The 17,297-nt window shown below is 38.1% G+C and overlaps 1 long non-coding RNA gene across 3 annotated transcripts; it reads right to left on the reverse strand.

The window, feature by feature from the left end:
* Positions 1 to 6,219: 6,219 nt before the first annotated feature.
* On the reverse strand, positions 6,220 to 16,462 carry LOC121138016. Of its 3 annotated transcripts, none has more exons than XR_005875251.1 (5): positions 16,383 to 16,462; positions 14,698 to 14,947; positions 12,458 to 12,613; positions 8,383 to 8,693; positions 6,220 to 6,731 (listed from the first exon to the last, which is right to left on the reverse strand). It is a non-coding gene; the product is annotated as an uncharacterized LOC121138016 (long non-coding RNA). The 3 variants fall into 3 exon arrangements; XR_005875250.1 differs by lacking the exon at positions 6,220 to 6,731 and adding an exon at positions 13,921 to 14,032 and having other exon boundaries at positions 8,146 to 8,693; XR_005875249.1 differs by lacking the exon at positions 6,220 to 6,731 and having other exon boundaries at positions 8,146 to 8,693.
* Positions 16,463 to 17,297: the final 835 nt, after the last annotated feature.

Below are 17,297 nucleotides of genomic sequence, written 5' to 3' on the forward strand. Positions count from 1 at the left end.
TTAAGAGGTTATAGAGGGGTCACAAGGGAAGTTGCGGAGAGGAGAGGGAGGGGTTGAATGATCTAAATACTGTGTTCATGTTTGAAATTATAAAAAATTAATTTAAAAGTAGCAAACAATTATAGGCAAGTAATGAATGCCACGAAAGGACAAATTGACCTCTTCCAGACATGAGCCCTTAAAATGGCTACCAACACAAAATGGTCAATCCTGAAACCATATACATTCAAGAAAACTGGATTGAGTAGGTTGTGTTGTTATATTTATGTATAGTTACACTTACACAGAAAGAGAGAAAGAAATATTTATATAAATTAATAAGTTTTAACAAAATCATATTATTTTTGCATATTTCCAGGTTTATTTATTTTAGAAATCATTAGTGACAATTATCACCCATTCTGAAGCAAATTTGGATTTGATTAATTATGTAGTTGCTAATTTTCCCTAAAACACTTTTTTAAAAGAATGTCGACTTAACACTTCAAACTTGAATTGTTTAAATTATAATTAAAATTTAATTCTCATTCCATAAACATGTTTTATTTGATAGTTTATTAAGATACTTTATAGGACATTATCAGAGAAAAACTCTCTCTTCTAAATGTCAAATTCCACATTCTTCATTATTCATTTTAAAAAGCTTTGATAAAAATAAGTAAAATATCAATTTCTTCTTTGTATCTATTGAAACAAACTCTTGCTTCAGTATGCAGAAGTTGCTTCATAATCTTGAACTCCACTTTCTCTTTCACAGAGTTCACCCACCCATTTATATGTTAATTAGGTTCTGTCTCAGTGGAATTAGTGCAACATGTCAAGTGTGTATTGACGTTCTTGATGCACAGGGGAGTGAAAAATTGTGTTACTCTTCCACAGGTAGGGAAAGATGATTTGCTGCTTCCTATAAACCTTTTAAAGGCCAAAACATTGTATTTCCAGTGAATGTGGCTATGCTCTAGTAGTCCTGTGTAGTTGGATCTTTCCTGTGCTGATCACCAGGTCCCAAATAACCACTCAGCGGCTTAATATTATTTATGATACTTTGCCTAATGGCTCAGGCATATTATTGACTAGCTCTCACAACTAAATTAACCCATTTCTATTATTCTATGTTTTACCAAAAGTCTCATGGCCTTTTGCCTCACATCTAGCTCTCCTGGTGGCTGCAAGACATCTCTCTGAACCTTCCTTCTTTCTCTATCTATGTTTCGACTTCCCACCTATTCATATTTCATCTGGTAATGGTCAAAACAGTTTTACTCAACAACCAATAAAAGCAACACATTTTCGCACTATGCAGAAGGACATTGCGCATCAGTCCTGTAACCAGTTTAACAAAGTGTATTGTGTTTAGAGAATTATCTCGAAGTGACTTGAGAATCTCAAAGGGTCTCAGATTCACATGGCAGGTATGATCTCTTAGAGAGCTCTCAGCAGAGGAGGCAGGTGCATGGTATTTGCAGCGATAGCCTTTGTTCTGGCTCTTAAGCTTCAGAAAACAATATAGATTATTACTGATTTTTTAAAAAAATTCATTAGATAAGAACTCAAGAATAAGAAACAGGGTGTGGTAACTTGAGCATCATTTTTGTTTCTGAGTTTGCTCAATGGGGAATTTTACTTTGAGAGTGCCAGTTCTTCCTTGTGGGACATTCTCAGGTCTGCTCTGTGAACTGAGATTTACCCAAGCCCGCCTTTTACTTCTTCCAATCACAGTGAAAGCATTGTATTTTGGTGTGGTGTGATGTTATTCCTAATTATACTTATTTCCTTTCATTTCCTAAGGGAATTACAGTACATCTTGCATATACAGTACTGTTTTATTATAACCCTTGTGACGGGAGCGAATATGTTCTAAAGAGATGCTTATGCATTTCCCTTTGGTTATCATATTATTGAAATGATACATCACAAGAAACTGGGATATCCTTAGAAGCATCATGCTTTAAAACCTAGTAAGCTTGTTTCTTGAAACTGGTTTTACATTGTTCTGATAATTTTCAGATAAACTTAGAGGAGGAAAAAACGATGATGGGTGGGAGCATACCTTGACTGCAACTGCTTATCTAGCTATGCACCTCTCACCCTTTGTTTAAGTCTGTTAGTGTCATGCTGGAAAACTTGGGGTCACTGTACTCTGCTCCTCTTTCCAATATGTCCACATCGAAAGTATCTCCTTTTTCATCTTTTCATCATGAGTTTGTCTGTTAATTGGACTACTCAGGAGAGGTGGTGAACCTGGCATGTTTGAGGGCTTACAGGACCCAAACATGCAAACATGCACCCTAAATACAGTAATGTTGCCATTTTCTTTTTTTAAAAAACTTTAAGAAAACCAATAGAATCAAGAATGACACAAGAAGAATGTGCTTAGGCTGGAGGTGCCCATGACAGTCAAAAGTGGCCATGATTCACCGGCTTTTATGCAATTTTTCTGGATTCAGAGTTTAAAATTTCTGACTAAAAAATATACAGAATAAATCTAAATTATTCTTTAAACAGTTTTAGTAGCTTGGAGAACTGGCCAGCAACAAACTAAAACATCTTTGTGCCTTGGCTGGCAATCAAAGCAATAGTGGAGAGGCTACCTTAAATGTCCTTCCCTATAATGAGATTGATGACTACCTTATATGCTGTCACAGAGCCTTCATCTAGTGACTGACAGAAGCAGAAGCAGACAGCCACAGATCAACACTGAACTCCTGGGACCCAGTTGTGGAGAGGGAGGAGAGATGAGCAAAGGGCTCAAGACTGGGCTGGTGAAACCCACAGAGACAGCGGACCTGAACAAAGGTAGCTCATGAACCCCAGACTAATGGCTGAGAGGCCAGCATTGGCCTGATCCAGACCCCCTGAACATGGATGTCAGTAAGGAGGCCTCAACAATCTATGGCGCCTCTGGTAGTAGATCAGTATTTATCCCTAGCATACAAATGGATTTGGCGAGCTCATTCTATATGCAGGGATGCTCTCTCAGCCTGGACACATGAGAAAGGGACTAGGCTCTTCCCTGGATGATATGACATACTTTGGAGATCCCCATGGATGGCCTCACCCTACCTAGGTAGCAGAATGGGGATGGAGTGGGGAGTTCGTGGGGGCAGGGGAGGAGTGAAGGGAGTAGGAGCTGGGATTGACAAGTGAAGAAGCCTTATTTTTTTAATTTAAATAAAAATAAATTTAAAAAATGATGTGAAAGTAACCTAGGGAGATGGGACACACATTCTGGAGAACTACCCATTAGATGTCAAAGACTAAAATGATGGGGAAATAGAAATCAAGCCAAAAACAGCCAACCAAACAAACAACCAACACCAAACAAACAAAATATAAATAGCAATTAAAAATGAGAGAAAGAGAGAAGAAGGTGGTTGAGTTGACCATGAGTATATCCTGTGGGTATGTCTTGAATGAGTACAATTTATGAGAGCATAATGCTGCACGGAACACATTTTCTATGCATTTTGCAAACAGAATGCCTTTCCCCTCAGGTTCAGGAATGCTGAGTTGTTTTATTGAAGCTGAAGCACAATCTCTAGTGCTCAGCATGACTCAAGGTCACAGACTAAATTTGTAGGCATAGATCCAGTGGAATTGCAGGGACTCATGTAACTTAAGTCCTACTATATACAGTGGGTATTTTATAGGCATCTACCATAGGCAATATGGGGAAGCCAGATGGACCTGCCCACCATACAGGGAGGTGTACTTGAGCCTGGAACAGCCAGTAAGCAGAGTTCCTCTGTGGCCTCTTCTTCAGTGATGAATCTGGTCATATAAGAAAAACAATACAGAGAAACCCTGTCTTGTAATACCAAAAAAAAAAGACAAACAAACTGCTTCCTCACCTATGTTAGTTTGGGTCATGGCATTTCATCATAGCAACAGAAAATTAAGTAATACAGAGGAAGGTTTGAGGATGTTGGAGTGGACAAGGACTTTTAAGTACATTAAACATAAATACATAAAGCAATTATATTTAATGAAGTAAACCTCCCCATACCAAAATATGTGATCAGTCGTGCAAATAAACAATGTCCAGGAAGGAAACTGTTTGATAACTGCACATCTGACAAGAAGTTGTGATTCAAGGTACTTAAAGAACTCAGTTCATAACACAAAGAGGGATGCTCTCTCAGCCTGGACTCTTAAGGGAGTGCCTGGACCTTGCCCTGAGTGAAATGACAGACTCTAGATATCCCCTATGTGGAAGGAAATGGCAATAGGGTGGAATCTGGGAGAGATGGTGGGGGGTGCAGGAGGAGGGGAGGGAGAGGGAACTGATTGACATGTAAAACAAGCTATTTAAAATAATAATAAAAATGATGATGATGATGATGATAAAAGAACTCAGTCCTGTAGAACATCCCACACACAGCCCAGTTGAAGTGAGCAATTCACAGTAGTAGATTTCTTAAAAGATACCATACAAATGTTCACTATTCAAGAAATACATACAACAATGTTTAAGATAACAAGTCAATAAAATCAAAGCCAAAATCAGTGCTCTCTGACATTAGGAAGAATGACTATCAGAAAAAAAACACAAAAGATAATATGTCTGGATGGGGTAGGGATTCAAGGGAGTTTTTATGTGCTATTGATACAAATGGGGGTCAGTGAAGATACAGAAAACCATATGGAGTGTCCTTAGAACTTTCAGTTAAAATTTCTTCGGTTGGATAATGAGATTGATGACTATGTTATATGCCATCCTAGAGCCTTCATCCAGTGGCTGATGGAAGCAGAGGCAGACACCCACAGGTAAACACTGAACTGAACTCCTGGAACCCAGTTGCAGAAAGGGAGGAGTGATGAGCAATGGGGTCAAGACTGGGCTGGTAAAACCCACAGAAACAGCTGACCTGTACGATGGGGAGCTTATGGACCCCAGACTAATGGCTGAGAGGTTAGCATGGGACTGATCCAGACCCCCTGAACTTGGGTGTCAGTGAGGAGGCCTCAGCAATCTATGAGGCCTCGGGTAGTAGATCAGTATTTATTCCTGGCATAGGAATGGACTTTGTGCACACATGGAGGGATGTTCTCTCAACCTGGACAAATGGGGGAGGGCCTAGGCCCTTCCCTGGATGATATGATAGACTTTGGAGATCCCCCATGGATGGCTTCATCCCTCCTGGGGAGTATAGGGGGGATGGGGTGGGAGATTGATGGTGTTGGTAGGTTTCCTGGGAGGAGGGAAAGGAGGAGAGGGAGCTGTGATTGACATGTGCAGGAACCTTGTTTCTAATTTAAATTAAAATAGAAGGAAGAAAAAAAATCTTTGGTTAGAAGCATAATCTTTATACAAAAAAATTGACTTGCATTAGACCATGATTGCTTATGTTGTTGTGTATTTCAATATTTACTTCCTTGTACATTATTGGTTGTATTTAATTGTAAGTACAAACATAGTTGAACTGACATTTAGATTTGGGTGAATGTTCAGGGATTTCTCAGTTCGTGGTTGCCATAAAGGAAAGATATAGTGTGTCTTACTGGGAAAAAATGTTATTTTTAATAGTAAATAACTCAAAATGGAAAGATTAGATTACTGGGTATATAAACCTTAAATGTTTGAGAACATAGTTTTGCCTTCATATGTGTGACGTGTGATATATAGTTGATGTTTCCAGCCACGAATTTTAATTCACATTCTCCTGATAACTAATGATGTAGTGACATTATTGTACAGTTCAGATCTCATGGGTTCTTTTAACATATTTCATGGGCAATGTTATAGATTAGAATTCTCTGGCATGCAAGACCATGCTAGACATTTCTGTGAGTATTTGGTTCTATATTAAAATGTCTGTTTATTTCTTCTTTATTTTTTTATGTCTTTGCAAATATCACTTTTACTTTGATAATAACAGTTTTTATTTTTTAGTTAGTGATTTCTTGATGTTCCCCTTTAGAAGAATTTACTTTTACCAATTTCTAAAATATTTTAGTTTTTCTTCTGTTTTATACTTTTACTTACATAATTTATGTTCCTAAAATAGATTCAGTGATTTCCAATGGATGAGTTTTATTTATTTTTGCCAAATTACTATAAAGCATCACATATTCTTCATTTGAAAATATGATTAATATACTTCTGTTGTAGTTCTGTAACTAACAGAAATATACAATTGTATGTTTTTAATCTCATGTATATGTATGTGTATTTGCATGTGGTGTGTGTGTGCACATGTACATGTGTGTGTAAAAATAAAACAAGAGACAAATTCTTGAAGTCAATTTTATCTTTGTATCTTTATATTAATTCTGGGGCTTGAACTCATTTTCCCAGGTTGGTTAGTGTTTTTACATGCTGGGTCATCTCACCAGCCCTCAATTTAATTTTTATTTTGAGCATACATTTGATGTTTCCAAAATGCAATTTTACCAGTATGTATTGACGACACAACTTAAGGGTTATCATTGTTCATTAAAATTGGTTTATTGATCCAAAGAGATAAAGACATCAGATCAACTCAATTAAAGATGTTATGAATATCATGCACAATATAAAGAAATGCATAATTAAATTATTACTGCCTTTAAGTAGTAACAAACTGTCAGGTTGATCACTGGTGCAGACCATGAGATGTTGTAGGCAGTATTGCCTGTAGGATCTTGCTGGTGAGAGACAGGGAGACAAGTTTGCACCATGTCACCCTCAAAATATCTGTAGGACGTCTGTCAGAATTTCACCATCCAGTGTACAGGAGCTTCAAAGGCAGCTATTTTACAAATAAAGGGATAAAACTGAGAAGTTCCCCCAGAGGATTAAGGGCATCATTGTAGAGATTGTATCTCAGTGGGTTGTGAGGCTGGAGCCCTGTCCTCTGTAGTCCCCTTTCTCCACTGTTCCCTTCAGCCAGCACTGTGTTCCCATGCTCCTGTCTCTACTTGAGGTGGCTGCTTGCATTTGAAAGTAACTTATTTCAAGACTGAACTAAAAGTTCTCTTGCTGGTACTATCTGTACATGTAAGGTCTACAATAAATCTGTCTCAACTGTCCAGTTATCTGTAGATTCTAGTTAGCCCTTCACTTGTTAATTCAACTCAAATTGCAAGCAGAGGATATAGTAAGATAAATGGAGACAAAGAATGATTTATATGAATTTCATGCCATTTACCTTCAGTACTGCATAATCCCATGTTTTTCCCCTGAGCTTTTGTTCTTATTTTTTAATTTTTTGGGAGGGGTTTCAAGGCAGCCCCTGAGGCAACACAAAGCAAACATGTCTCCAGTGGGTTCACAGTGGAAACCCTTGCTTCACAAATGTGTAAAATCAGCACTGTATCTTACATTAGGTAAAGCGGAGGAGGTGAAGTGAGGTCAGGGAGCTGCTACGGGGATTGGAAGCACAGGCATAAAACCCTCCCGATCAGCTCTGCAGTTTTGGGACTTGCTTAAGTTCGGTTTATCAATTTCTCAAGCTCTACCTGTCTGTTCTCCCCCACCCCTGTCTCTCTGCTCTCCCCACCCCTGACTTTCCCTTCATAGTGAATAGAGTATGGCTAATGAGGTTTTTTCAAATCAGTCTGTTAATGAGTCGTATCTTCCCACCCCTGTTTCTGTCCGGTTTGCATGACTTCCTTGTGTCTGTAATGCAGTCTCTGCTGGAAAGGCTATGTCTGGCCACTACATTTGGTTCTGTTTGCTTTGTGGCAAGTGAGAACTGTAGAAATATTGTTCACAAGCTGACCTGAACAAGGGAGAGCTATTGGACCCCCAGATTGATGGCTGACAGGCCAGCATGCGACTGATCAACACCCCCTGAATGTGGGTGCAAGTGAGGAGGCCTAGGCAATCTATGGGGCCTTGGGTAGTAGATCAGTATATATCTCTGGCATACAAATGGACTTTGGCTGCCCATCCCACAATTAGCAATGCTCTCTCAGCCTGGACTCTTTGTGGAGGGCCTAGACCCTGCCCTAAAGGAAATGATAGATTCAGGAGATCCCCCAATGAAGGCCTCACCCTCCCTGGGAAACGGAGTGGGGATTGGGTGGGGGGCTAGGATGCCTAGTTGGGGGGCGGGGGAGAAGGGGAGGGAGAGGGAGGTGGGATTCACATGTGAAATAAGCTTGATTCTAATTTAAATAAAAAATAAAAACAATTATTTTATTTTAAAAAGATTTCTGGAAATAAAAATATCTCCAGTTGTACAATAAATATACAAACTTGAAAAAAAAGAAATATTGTTCACAGAATATATTAACCAATGGTTGACCCAAGTTGGTTGATGAATATTCTGATTGTCTACAAGTGTGGAATGATTGGAAGACACATATTAAATATTTATTATCGAAATATGCATCACTTATGCTTTAATATGATTCAGGAAGGGATGTGGATGATGGAAGTGTGCATAAGAGCTTTACCTGAACCTCAAGATGGTACTGATGCAGATGGACCAAAGACAATAATGTGCGACTCTCAGATCCAGTGCATGTAGACTGTGCTCATTAGTTCTTTTCATTGTTAATACACAGCATTCCTAGTGTTTGAATTTGTAGTGTGGATCATGAGAGCAGATTTCTTTTAACTGGATTCAGATAATGAGAAAGCAGGAGGACTGAAAACAGGAAGGAAGCTGGCTCACATTTTCCTTGCCAAGAGACATTGAGCCAAATTATCAGAAAGTATTAGCAAGTGCTGAACATGTATCATCTTCACATTTCACAGCAGCATTCTAAAATGTAGAAATTGATTCGTAAGAAAAATTTTGTTGTCTAACACAAGAATATTTAAAATATTCTAGCCAAAATATTTCAAAATATGCAACACACACATATAGCAACTGCATTCTAACTTTCAAGAAATGCTTTAATTGTTTGGCAGCAGACCCTGCTCTTGACAGGCTTGAGAACAGAAGGCTTTAAAAGATGAAGATTTTGGCAGGACTCCCCCTCTTCCTTCCCGGCTGTACAAATGTCCATTGCAATCTGTCTAAGAGAGCAGTTCCAGTAAGCATGCTATAATTAGGATGCATTACTGACCTCCTGTAAGAAACCTTCATGATGAATTCATCCTTCTGATATCCCTGCTAACCCCAGTAACCACCCAAAACCTGTGCTCCTAGCTTATGTCTCATTCATCTGTTTGAAATGCTTTTCTCTACCATCTATGGCAGGTTTTGGACTTCCCTGTTAATGTACTGTCTAATTCCGCCCTTGCCTCTTCAATTCTAGGAGAAATCTATCTGACCTATTGTAACATTGCATGGCACAATATAACTGTAGTCTCCTAAGAAGAAAGTCACACCTTACTCTTTCTTAGAGTGCATTGTTGCTCTTGTTTCCCCTAATTTCTTTTGGAAGTTAATTCCATCACCTGCTACCTCACCATGATGGTGGACATTATACTTAGAATTGCTTAATTTTCTAATAATATTCATATTCTCTCCTGTTCTCCCTCTCTTTCTCCTTCCCACTCACCGTCTCTTGCTCTCTCCCTCTCTCCCTCCCCCAACCCTGTGTGTGTGTGTGTGTGTCTGAGAACATACCTAAAATCTGCAATCTGAGCTCAATTCTAACAGCCTTCAGTTCCCTCCCATGAGTTTAGAAAAGTACACATGCCTACTAATTTTTCATGGTTAAAATTTATAACCATATGTACTCATAACATATGGTTCATATATTCTACTATTATTATCCTTGTAACTTCATTCCCCAGACCTTGCTTTTTTATGTATTACTTTTCATATTTCCAACAAACCCTAAGGATGTCTGATAAACTAGAAAAGAATTTCTGCAAAGTTGTCATACCAAACATGCCAACATGTCTTCTTAGTTCCTTAAATTGAGTTTTGTCCTGAATTTGAAGTTGTATTCCTAAGAAGAAAGTCAGAGCCAGTCTTCATGGGGGTCTTCAATCCCAGCTTCCTGTCTACTCAAACTAGTGTGCCGATGGTTTTTATATCATGTATGCTATAATCTATTTTTATGTCTACTTTTATGTTGTCATCAATGTATGTAATGGTACAATTTGTACTGAGTTTACACTTTACTTTTGCTCAGAGACATTTTTTCCACTACTGGGCCTCAATCCTGGAGTATTGTGTATGCAGGCTAGTTCTCTACACTGGGGGACATCACCAACTCTCTTCATACTCTCAGAGATGAAGATTCAGTAGACATGTTTTAATAGAACTTTAACCCTAAGTTTCTTGATCCAGCTTACCTAACTCACTCTGTAAACCAAGTCAGCCTTGAACTATGAATCCTTATGCATCAGTCTTCTGCCTAGCTGGAATTATACATCTACATCACCAAGCACAGACTGTTTATAAATAGAATCTTTGCAAATATATTACTTGAATCCACAAGCAACAGTTGTGATACAGTGTACGTGCAGAAGTCACAGTAAAACTTTGGAAAGTCTGTACTCTTCAATGATGCATTGCTGTGTTTCCTGATAATTATTATATATTTTTAATCACAGGTCAGGCATGTTGATTACCTCATATTGACATCATGTATTATGTTTCCTTGGCTTGTTAATAAGCAGGCATGCTTTGCATTTCTTCTCTAGCCTGTCAGGCATTGTTTGCTTCTTTTCATCGTACTTTTTGTGTGTTGCTTTAACCCAGAAGCAGGACTCTTTCTCATTGTATCAGAGGTCAAAGTCAGTCAATGGAGATATTTTAGTTCTTCTTTGACAGTATGATAGCTATGTCATCAACTAAGAAATTGTTTTGAAGCAAGTCAATATTTTCACATGTTTGACCAAGCTTTCTTCATGTGATGTTTCATGAAAGACAAGCTCTACACTGTCTGATGTGCTCTCTAACACAATATCATGGGTCTTATCCTCTGGCTTCTGTGTTACCCTCTTGTGTCTTCATGCTCATTGGACTTGAAACTAGGTCATGAGCTGGTCAATGATAAAATGAAGATACAAAAATCTGAAGTGCTCTAAATCCAAAATATTCCGATTGATTTCTTTAAAAACATGTACCCATGCGATGTACGTTTTTTAGACTGTTATTGTACAGCACAGGCTGGCCTTGGATTTAGAGAAATCCTCTTGACTCTGCATCTAAATGATGAGATTATAGATGTGTTTTGTGACAACTGACTCCAAAATATTTTTACGTAGAATGTAGAAAGTCCATACAGGACTGGTCATTTCATATGCAAAACTGTTAAAATATGGTACTATTTATGAGCTATAAAGGAAACACAAACCAGTGCAGTGCCCACATGTTAGTCTAATAAGAATTATTTAACCAAGATATTTCATCACATGTATGACAACCGTGGTCCCATGACTTCAAACCTGTAGTAGCTTTATCAGGATTTTCTCAGGTGTTCAAGAGAAACCACCATTAAAGCATTTTTTAAACTGAAAAAATGCCATTGATCTGTTACAATGTGAGATTACATCTTAAGTAACAGTGTTTTCTTTGCATGAGAGAAGTTCTGTTATTATAAAGATTTTCAGAATTATTTGTGGTCATATTGATCTGCACTTACAGGATCTGGGGAAAAGCATCTCCATGGGTAGATACTTAATTCCTGCTGACAGTCATTTTCCATAAAACTGTAAAGAAACAGCTTTTTCCCATCCTTTAAAGTTGTAGACCTTTAAAGGAAATGTGAATTGTGCATGTAGTTCATCAAGTTTGCAGTTAAACTTTGCATATCCTGTCCAGTCCTCTAATATACTCTTGTTACCTTGACCACATGTTATCATTTGTAAAATGGGTCAGCAATGCCAGTTTGCAGATGCGTTGAGAGCATGCTACAGACAGCAGTAATAAAGTCCTGGCATGGTAGCCACTGAGGATAACATGTCACTTTCCTTGTGTTTAGTAACATCAAGTTTCATTTACATGTACATAAGTGCCCTGTATAATTTATACGGTACCTTAAATTCCCTGATCTTTGATTTTTTAATATTTCACGAGAATAATATGTGTTTTCCATGCTGTATTGTGATAATAACCACAAATACAGTCTAAAAACACACAATATATGCTAGTGTAAATAGAAACCACTACTAGATTAAAGTTAGAATTGGCTTGTGATAGACTTCTCAGACCTAGAAAAAAAATTAGTTACCAAGAAGCTCATGCCTTGCGTTAATCCAATCTGGTTTTCAATACAAGTTCTAGCAAGGTGTGAATAGCTGTATTTGATACCCTATAACTCTGTGGATGAATGGTCTGTGGTCTGTGCTTCCCATTTGTCTGTTCATTTCATTCCTCAGCTGAGTGAGTCATCAGGACCTGTTGCTGCAGTATAAATGTTTTCTCCACACACTCTCTACTACATGCTGTGTCCCACACCTTCAGTCAGTAACACTGATCTATATCTGATTCATTGTTGTAATCTTATTTTAGCAGCAAGAGAGCAGAGGATTTGTTTCATACATTATTAATCCCCAGAAAAGGCCCGAGTCTTCCATTGATATCCTCTAGGTGAGTAGGTAAAAAGAAAATGATGTACTTACTTCCTGTGTGCTCGCTGTTGTCTCATTCAATATAGGTGGAGACCGAGCTCATTTCACTCAGTAACAGAACAAAGAGAGAAGCTTGAAAACACGCTGCTCCGCCTGAGGAGGGTAACAGGCTCACCTCAGGCTCATCCCTTGCTGTCTGTGTCTATACTAAGAGAGTAGGAGATGGATCAAACAGGTCAATACTTTGTACAGTAGCAATTCTTACCATGTATTTTCAGTTTGGAATCAAACCAGTGTTTCATCTATGCAATACCAGTGCCATGCCATCAAGCTACATTCTGAGCCTCAAAGGAGGATTTTTTAACCAAATTATTTCATTTCCTATTATATTTATTTTGTAATTTAAATCTGGATAAAAGTTTTACCAGGAGCAATGGACAGTGACAGTGAATGCAGGCAGTGTTGGTGGTAGAATCTAAACTGGCTTTTAGCAGAAATTATGCCACCTGAAGCAACATGGCAGCAGGTTCTCTCAGCTTATAAACGTCCTGAAAATTAAGCACTATGATTAACCCTATGTCCTGTTAACCCCAGCATCTGTGTTTTCTACCCTGCATTTTAAGTTGTAGTTCTGTAAATCTAGCCTTTATAATTGAGCAAGAATGAGGAGCTGGAGAGTGGACTAAATCGTTAATGGTTCTTGTTTGTCCCAGAACCAAATTCTAGTTCCTAGAACACTCATGAGGAGTCCACAGCCACATAGAACACTAACTCCAGAAGTCTAATGCCCTCTTCTGGTCATTAGGGGTACTGACACGGGTACATATACATATATGTGCACCTCCCACATGCATGCACACACAGACACACACACACACACAGAGATTGAGAGAGAGAGAGAGAGAGAGAGAGAGAGAGAGAGAGAGAGGGAGACAGAACCAAATTCTAGTTCCTAGAGTACTCATGAGAAGTCCACAGCCACATAGATCTCTATCTCTAGGAGGTCTACTGCCTTCTTCTGGCCTCTGTGGATACTGACACAATTACACACACACACACACACACACACACACACACACACACACACACAACCACACAGAGCCAGGGGTGGGAAGACAGAGAGAGAGTCAGGGAGAGACAGAGAGACAGACAAATTAAGTAAGACACTAAAATTTCAATAAATCTAAACTCTGAGGATCTTCCTCATGCTCCTATCTGTCCACATTATAGATCTTTTTACTTATAAACTGTCAAAATGTCCCAAGTTCTCAGGAATTTGCACTCAGTGGTAGAGTAAAACTTCTTGGTTTCAAATTCTCAGTCACCTCTAGGTTATAGTTAATGGAAATCCTTCAAGAATTTGATAGTTCAAGAGAACAGTCCATATTCATCTGTATTCCTCACTCTCTTATTCATTACAATTTTCCCATCCTGCAGCTATATATCAGTCTTCTTAACAACATAAATACGTAAAAGTATCCAGAAAAGAAATTTCCAGGGTGAAATGAACTTACCAAGGAACCAATCTTGACACAAATTGTTCGAGAAATATGAAATTATCCAGGAGTGGATAATTTCTAGATCATTTTGAGACTGGGTTTATTTCAATGTCTAAACCAGATCAAACTATAGCAATGAAGGAAAATTAGAGACCCATACCAAATCAGAACACAGATACAAAACTATAAAACTATAAATCTACAAAAATATTTAGAACAAGAATTTCAGACATATATAATCGAATAATGCATTATAATTAATTTAAATTTATCCCTACAAGTGACTCCTGAGGCAATATGTCCAATTTTATGTCTTTTTGGATGTTCTTTAAAAAATTCTTGATCCAAAGTGTAAAGCTGCTACTCTCAAAGTTGTATGTTTATAGTACAAAATAATGAATTTAGAAATGGTGTGCACATATGTGAAAGATATGAAACTGAAAGTTGAATCTTTGTTTTTTTAATTTTTTTGCTTTTCAAGACAAGTTTTCTCTGTAGGTTTGGAGACTGTCCTGGAACTCTCTTTGAAGACCAGGCTGGCCTCGAACTCACAGAGATTGCCTGCCTCTGTCTCCCGAGTGCTGGGATTAAAAGCATGCACCCACACTGCCCGTCTTAATCTTTATATTTTTAAACAGTTTTTGAGTTTAGTTCAGGCATAGAAGTGGATCAGTGGAGTATATGGTAGGCAGGAGTTCTTCCTGTACAGAAGCGCACAGGCATAGTGCACACTGACTTATTATTGTTCCTCTCACCGCTACTGTATAGACCTGTCTCCTTCACTTCTCTAACCTGTTCTTGCCTCTGTGACTTGGCATCTTTTAAGATGATGTTCAAAGAAAAACAACACAGTCTTCCACCTTCTCCTTGATGTGCTTCAGAGCTGGACCACTTTTCAGCAAGGGCAACTGTGGTGACGCTAGACAGCTTGGCACTCTCTCTCTACCTTAAGGAACACTGTTCACAGACTCATGAGGATAAGCAGCCAGGCCCAGGTGTGATGTGCAGAGGTGGATAAAGATGGGGATTCTGCTTTAAAGACCTGAGATGAGAGGGGAGATGAGATAGGAATCAAATAATTCCACGTGAAAGTATAAAATGATAACAGTATCAATTTTGGAAAAAAATTGTTATGGTATAAGAAAAAGATATACAGTTGTAACCAAGTCAGGGACGGTGTCACTGCAAAGGCATAGACAGGTGTTTAAAGAGACGATAGAAAATCCAAGAAGTTTACATGGCTACTTCAGGACAGAGAAACCTGGTCTAGTCATATGAAAGCCATAAACTTGTTTTGTGTTTCTCTCTGCCTGGTTTATGAGAAGCAGACTATTATTATACTATTCCTACATAAGGCATAAATACAGTCATTTAGGAATGTTCTTTAGGGATTTATAACATGCATATGATGCAATTTAAAGAGACATGTTTGTGGATCCAGAAAACCAAAGTTCAGATTGTGTCTGAGTTTTTATGTTTAAGTTCTGACAGTCTGTGGAAGAGATTCCCACTCTGTAAATGTTCTCTCTCTCTCTCTCTCTCTCTCTCTCTCTCTCTCTCTCTCTCTCTCTCTCTCTCATATATACATATATACATATATGTATGTGTGTGTATGTGTATGTATTTTCTCAACAACATAAATATGAATCAATATGAATTATGAATTCACTGCTCCTTTAAACTCCAGGAAAACTACAGAGTTTTAATTGAGACGTATGACAAACACATTCTCTCCTCTTCACCCAAGATGCAGATCCCCAATAATCCAGTCTTCGGGTCTTAATATGGTTGCACCAAAGATAATTTCATGAATGATTTGATTTTGTAAATTATTTATTACTCTCCCTTTTATTTTTGGAAATAATATCTCACTGTATAGTCCTAGCTTGCCTGGAATTCTGTAGTTAGAACTAGTTGGCTTCAGACTCACACAAACCTACTTGTCTCTTTTTCAAAAGCTGTGACCAAAGGCATTCTCCTCCACACCTTGTTAAAAATATTTATTTACTTAATTTTATGAGTATGTATATACGCCTGATTATATATATATATATATATGTGTGTGTGTGTATGAGTGTGTCTGTGTGTCTGTATGTGTGTGTGTGTGTGTCTGTATGTGTGTGTGTGAGTGTGTCTGTATGTGTGTGTGTGTGTGTACATGCACAGCCGCCCACAACCACATATACGCTGTGGTGTGTGGGTATAGGGGGTGTTCGTGTACCACTGTGAACAGGAGCCAGAGGAGGTCAGAAGATGGCATTTGATCTCCTAAAACTGTACTTACTGGTGTGTGAGACATCATGTTGATGCTAGGAATCAAATTAAGGTGTTCTGTCTGAGCAAGCATTCTTAACCACTGAGACATCGCTAGAGCTTTTTGATCTTTTAATAATTATTATAAATTTCACATATGAACATAATATGTTTCCATCAAATCCAATTCCAGTGACCTCCTCTATATTCTCCCTACTGCTCACCACTTTTTCTTTCCTGCTTCATGTGCTCTTAAAAACCATTGATTCCTCTCAGAATTGTCAGTTAGTGCACGGTTCTGGGATGATTCCCTGGGAGAGATACAGATACATCCTATTAGCAATTTTGATAACCTGTAACCTGTAGTTGATTGATAAGTAAATGATTCTTCTCTTATTTTAAACTGAGTGTCTTCCAGCATAACAAAAACAAAACAAAACAAAACAAACTGTTCTTTTTGGCAACATAAAAGACACTAATTCATAGATTTGGAATATAAGTACATGACATTGCTACTTGCTTTATTTGAATTGATGTGAAATTATGCAAACCAGTAATGATGACAGGATCTGAATTTGTAATTATTAAGAAGATAGGATTTGTTATTATTTTTTCAGCTTCTTCCAATCTGCATATACTTATGACATAGGGTTTGTAGAGAAAAATAATATTTTATCTTAGTTTAATACCAAACAGACAAACTGATTTGCTCTATAGTTTTTGATCACACCACACTGATTATTTATTTGAAACCAAGCTGAAGAGCAAGATATTATTTTTCTCTATATTTATATGTGTTTGCTCTTTCTGTATATTTATATGTGCCTATGAGTACAGGTGATTATGGAAGGCAGCAGAGGGCATCTGATCCCCTGGAGATGGAGTTGCAGGCTGTTGAGAGACACTGATGTGGCTTCTGAAGACTGAACGCCCCTTTGCAAGAGCAGCAAGCCACTTTACAGCCCACAAGCTATTTCTGCTGGGATTGATTTCAATTTTCCAGCTGATGATTCTAATCGGTCACTTTGTTACTGTAAGTGATACTCAATTTATTCTACTATTTTCAATACATTCATGGTGGTCATCCAAATAAAAATTCCTAGAATAGGTTGGTGAGGTCAAACTGGCTGTTCCATTTT

The sequence above is a fragment of the Mesocricetus auratus genome, unplaced genomic scaffold (genome assembly GCF_017639785.1).
Source record: "Mesocricetus auratus isolate SY011 unplaced genomic scaffold, BCM_Maur_2.0 contig_3612_pilon_subseq_1:31799_obj, whole genome shotgun sequence".
In the NCBI taxonomy this organism is placed as follows: Eukaryota; Metazoa; Chordata; class Mammalia; order Rodentia; family Cricetidae; genus Mesocricetus; species Mesocricetus auratus.